This window comes from Mus pahari, chromosome 7 (assembly GCF_900095145.1).
Source record: "Mus pahari chromosome 7, PAHARI_EIJ_v1.1, whole genome shotgun sequence".
In the NCBI taxonomy this organism is placed as follows: domain Eukaryota; kingdom Metazoa; phylum Chordata; class Mammalia; order Rodentia; family Muridae; genus Mus; species Mus pahari.
The window spans coordinates 72189768-72195767 of NC_034596.1; the positions used below are offsets into that span (position 1 = coordinate 72189768).

The 6000-nt window shown below is 46.8% G+C and overlaps 1 protein-coding gene across 1 annotated transcript in view; it reads left to right on the top strand.

Moving 5' to 3' along the window:
* The window catches only part of Fntb (farnesyltransferase, CAAX box, beta), a 93729-nt gene that overhangs the window by 54143 nt on the left and 33586 nt on the right, over window positions 1-6000 (top strand). The gene's annotated exons all lie outside the window — the stretch shown is intronic.

The window sequence follows — 6000 nt, forward strand, 5'->3', positions numbered from 1 at the left end:
AAACTGAATGAGACTAGGCACAAGCAAGCGAGTCATGGCAGGGTCTCCATGGTGTCTCCTTAACACACTAGTTCTAGATATTATTCTCTAAGTTTCCAAAATGCAGTCTTTTTCTGTGTTCATGTTCATATGTGCTAGACAAATGCAGGGAAACTTCTCCAGTCAGCTCTGTGTGTTCCATTAAGGAGCACCAGGCCATCCTCCTCCCCTGCTGTGGTCCTGGAACAAATCTGCCATCAAGCCTACAGTTGTCACTTACACCATGGTTGGAAGATCAAACCGACAGATGTCCTTAGTCTCCCCATCATGCTTGGCTCCTAGAACATGACTTCTGTAGTTTTTCACTCCACATAAGCACCAGCCAGTACTCAGGAGAAAAAATCGAAACCAGAGACAGTTTATCACTTTGAGAGCCCCCTTTTCCAGTGTCTGATCAGACAGAGATGGGCTCTTGATCCTGGGTGCCTAGAACAACTCCTGGTAGCTTCTAAGAATGCCTCACTCAGGCGTTGATAGCTTCTGGGTACCTACGAAACCAGCGATTAACAGCTAAGGAAGGAGCCAGTGTTAGCTGGGCCTGGCCTGTAATCTCAGACACCTACTCAGAAAACTGAACGGAATTGTAAATTCAAGGCCAGCCTAGCAACTGTGAGATCCTGTCTCAAAATAAAAGGCATGTCAAATGGAAGTTTGACATGCAGCTCTAACTTAGAGCATTTATTTCATATATCTGGGGCACTGGATTCAATCCCTAGTACTGGAAAAACAAACAAAAAGGGGGCCATTATTTATTCAATTTTATTCATTTATTCATGAATTAACTATGACATTTGTAGTATTCTCTGGGGAGAGAGGAGAGACAAGTGACAGAGCAGGATGTGTTCAAGGATGAGCAGTTAGCTGAAAGCTACCGAGCTGTAGGAGTCCTGCGGGCACCAGGGAACAATGAGCTGGGACAGGCTGGGGACCGATTGAGGAGACTCTGAGCTCTCATTACAGAGGCTGGCAAATAAATTCATATGGGTTTTAGGTAGGCAGTGATATGAGCTGACCTGTACTCTCCCAGTTCTCTGGTTGCAGTGAATCAATTAGGGTGTTCCAGCCATGTTCTCTGGTTTCTGGGCTGGAAGGAGGAGGGGGCAAACAGAAGATTGATCCAGTTGGATGACAATGGCTTGGGTTTGGGTGACAGTGGTGAAGAGAAAAGCAGACAAGCCTGAGAGCCGTGGTGCTGGATATGGGGACAGGAAGAAGCTACATAGAAAGTTATACCTGGTTCCCTCCCCAGCTCTGTGTGTGATCTGGGACTTGTGGTTTCGGTGTCTGTTGTGTGACTTTTCTTGGGAGTCTATTTCTGTCCATCTCTGATAGAGAGGGCATTAAGAGGTCAAAGAAAATTTCATCCAGGTCCTGCTTGGTGAACCATCGAATGCACTGGAGTTGTTCAGAGAGTATGGGAGACATGGGCAGCTGCATCACCAAACCCCACAGGTGACGGTCACAAAAGCTGCGTCGTTGGAGTTCCCGTCCCCAGCCAATCTTGCACATCCTATGTTCTCTAAAGCCACAGGTAGCCGAGTCAGTCAGGAAGGAGCGAGAGGCTGGGGTCTCTGCTGAAGAACCCTCCTCTCCCCTTCCTGAGTATCACATAGGTTAATCAAGATTTCGAGATGACAACAGTCATGTCATGCCTAGGAGGACAGAATTCCACAATATTCCACCCCTTCTCCTGGGTTTTGTATTGTTATATTCTCTTCTGCAGTGATCCCTGAACCTTGGAATTGTATGGATGTATGATTATTTGCTGAGCACTGGGTCGCTGTATCTCAGCAACAATATAGAGCACAGCAAGATGTTTTCAACAATTTTGAGTAATTATGAGTCTCTCAGGTAACTGTTGTTTAGACAAATGTGTAGAAAGTAAACTGGTAACAGGTAAAGATACACTATTTAACAAAACAGTAGCAGTAGCCTTCCTGCCTGCACAGGGTTTTTTTTTACTGTTTTACAATACCAAACATAGTTTCCCTCCATTGATACGTTGTTGGTTGTATCCAAAACAGATGTGCCATTGCTTCATCAGCAGGCACATTGTGCCTGTCATGTTGATGACATTAACACACAGAGTGCACAGCCAAGCAGGCTTGTTGGTGACAGTTTTCTCCCAGCAGACAGCATAGTGTTTTGTGGCACCATGAAAAGCAACCAGTGAGCTTCTAGTTCATTCCCAGCCTGATTCCTGTTCTGCAACCCGAGCATGCGGAATTTCAGCAATAGGGTCTTACCATCGAGTTACATACCATTAGTATGGAGCCAATAGCAATATAGCCTGTGTAGTGGGACTTTAGGGGTCTCCCTTGCCAGTAACATAGGGAGATACCCCCACACCCAGGATACACTCTTTACCTTCTGTTTTTCTGTTCTTCTAGGTGCTTTCCCAAATCTGTAGAGCTCTAGAGGTTAATATTGTATCCTGTAACATTGTGAAATATAGAGCATCTAGAGGTTAACATTGTATCCTGTAACATTGTGAAAAGGAACTCTTTTCACAAAGTGGGGACAGGAGCTCCAAATGCCTACCACAGGCAGCTATTCCAAGCAAGTGAGACTAGGTTTTAGGACTTAGTGGCTAGGGAAATATTTTTTAAAACTGGTAGTGAGATTCAAAAGATCCCATTGCTTTGTTTGAGACAGGGTTCTCTCTGTAGCCGTGGCTCTCCTGGAACTCACTCTGTAGATCAGGCTGGCCTCGAGCCTGCCTCTGCTTCCTGAGTGCTGGGATTAAAGGCATGTCTGACTTTGATCCCGTTGCTTTTATTAGTAGTTTCTTCCAAAGAGCAATGTTGGATGCAGCAGTGCATGTGGGAGGCACGACCTTATTTATTTAGCTCACTGTATCCACAGTCATTGTCCATGAGCCAGCTTACTTCCTCGTCTTGGGGTACTGCCATAGGTCACGTGCATGCCTACCCATGCCTGGTGGGCCTGAAAGAACCATCTCATGCTGTACTGCCCAGCCTGGGGACAGGAGGTAGCAGCACTGCACTCTTGCTTACCACACCTGCTGCTTGACTGGGCTTCCTGGGTTTGACAGCTCCAGGCCAGCACTGATTCTACTGCTTTGCCATCATCAGTCACAGCTGACTGTTCCAAGTGTCCCGGGTTGGGTAGAGAATCTCTACTCTTGGTGTATTTTCAAGGGAAAAAATGTACAGAGCATAGTGGGGATAATTGTCTACCCCAGCAAGAGTTTTACTTACATCCCTTTGTCTTTGTATCAGTCCGCTGATGTTCATTGTCCTTGGTGACCCTCAGGGCAGCCAGGAACTAAGGCAGCTCATGGCTCTGGCATCTCTGCACATTAGAAGAGTGCCAGTAAATCTGCAATTCATCACGGGGCACTTAGTTGCCCTTCAAGGCCCTTGTGTATGAGCAGCATTGGCTACCATGTTAGGGAAGTGGCTGTGGCAGTTTTTGCCCTCAAGGCTCCTTCCCCCATAGCAGTGGGTATACTGGGGTCACTGTCCCTCTTCCACTTCTTTAGGGAATGGTTGTTCAAGCTTCTAGACCAGCGGTTCTCGGCTTCCCTAATGCTGTGACCCTTTAATATAGTTCCTCATGTTGTGGTGACCCCAACCTTAACATTATTTTTGTTGCTTCTTCGTAACCATGATTTTGCTGCTGTTATGAATTGTAATTAAAATATCTGTGTTTTCTGATGATCTTAGGTGAGCTCTGTGAAAGGGTTGTTGGACCCCAAGGAGGTCTCAACCTACAGGTTGAGAAACATTATACTAGGAGCTCATAATGTATTTGACTTTCTGTCAGCTTTCTTACGAACTCCATGTGAACACAGATTTTGCCTCATTTGCTTTCGAGTGACCTGGACATGAACAGGCCATTTTATCTGGCTTTTCTTTTTCGAATCTCCTCTTGATGGCTTTAGCCCTTTACAAACCGGATGGATGTGCCAGTCTAAATTACCCAGGTCCACCAACACCTCTCCTTCCTCATAGAGATCATGACCCAGCACAGACACTGGCAAACCTCAAAAGACCCATATCCCAGTCCCAAGGTACCCACTGCTGTAAAGTTCTTAACTCCCTGCTGAACACACAGACCTCTCACATGCTCCTCTCTCCCCCCTGGCCCCTTTCCCTAGCTATCATTCTACCTCGTTTCCCTGTTTGATTCTTCCCACGTGTTCCAGACTCTTGGATTGCAGAGGGTTGTTTAGATCCAATTTACACTTTCCCATTGTTTGCCCCAGCCCTAAGCAGTGGCAAGCCAGCACCTCTGCCTCATGTCTTTATCTAGGCTAGGGTATCCTGCTGGAAAACTAACATGGAGTAAACACCCACATGCCCTGTTCCCACTCTTAACTCCTCCCTCCCTGGGAGGATTCCGCCCTCCGGGTAGACAGCTCAGTTTCAGCTGCTTGTCTGATGGGCCACAGTCTTGGTTTTCTTGGCTGTACTATTCCATCCATACATGGAGGTGTCCGGGATGGTAATATATTCTTAGGTCCATCAAGCATCTGAGGGTGTCTCTAATACAGACATCAAGAAGCCTGTCACCCTGTGTCACATCAAGGAGTATAGAGGAGAGCGGTTGCCCTGGGATCTCCCCTGCAGACTTTGCGTTAGGCAGCTCAGCTTCTGTTTCATGTCTTACATCAGTATCAGGGGAATCCCCACTTGCCATTCCAGCATGGAGACATGCTTATCCAGACCACATGGGGAAAGAAGGCCACATTGGAGTGCCCCCCCCCCTGCCCCGTGATGCTCTTCCCTCGGATGGCTCAGCCTCAGTTGCTAACCCATCTCCTTTAGCAGAGGCCAACTGCACTGCCCCCAACTCATCTCTGGTTCCATTCATCCCCTGCCCAGCCACTAGTTGCTGATCGTCTTGTCCTAGGAGGCGAGTTTCTGTCCACCCTCAGTAGATCCAGCAGTAACAGGCCAAAGAAACAATTTAGTCATGATAGCTGCCTCATTTGAATCCTCACCCCAGACAATCTTCTACCTCCTACATACTCTCCAGCACCTAAGACCATGTACAGCTCAGGTCAGGATTACATACACCTAGTGGGGAAGCAGGTTTAAAAAAGGAGTGGCCGGTGTCTCCAATAAGGGTCTGATGCACCGCACCCACCCTCCTCCTACACAGGAATATTAATAACACTATCTTGTGAGGATTTATTGAAGTCATCACAACTGCTCTGATTTCAAGACTGTAGCAGCCACGTCACACCCTGGAGGACAGAATTCCACAACTGCCTCCCCTGTCAGTTCTGATGAAAGGCAGATTGCATTAGAGGCCCCCTCCCTGCCTCATTAGGATTCAAGAGCCTCTAAAAACACTGCTGGGCCTTTGTGAGTGGCTCAAGGCCTGGAGGAAATTAGATCACACCTCCAAAGTTAGCATATGGTAAACTACACAGCATTTGGCCCTCGGCACACTTGACTCTGTGCACTCAGGATGCCTGCTGGTGCAGCTCAGCCTCTGCTGTGCCTTTGGCCGGTGGGAGCCTGGCTGGTCATAATGCTGATAGGACATTCAAGCCTGTGGCTTCTGCGGAGACTTCTGTAGAGTGTCTCAGTCAGTTTGGCTTCCTGTTAAGTCTATACACAGAATAAGATGGGAGCCAAGCTTTCTTTTCCTTCCCTCTCCTGTTCCTTCTGAGCTCTTAGAGACAGGATTTGTAAGTAGAATGCAAAGAAATAATTTTTGTCTTTCCATGGTGGGTATTGGAAAAGACTGTATGGATGTGTTCCATGATAGGTGGAGAAGATGAATGTTCTGAGATGACTGAAGGAATAGAATGACAAGATTATCTCAATCAAATGGATACATTTTATTTTATTTGCTCATTTCAGATAGCTGGAAATAGAGCTTAGTGGAAGAGAATGTTCATGGCGTGTACACAGCCCTGAGTTAGATCCCCAGAACTACCCTGTCCAAAAGACGTGTTGCTACCTTTTTTTTTTTTTTTTTTTT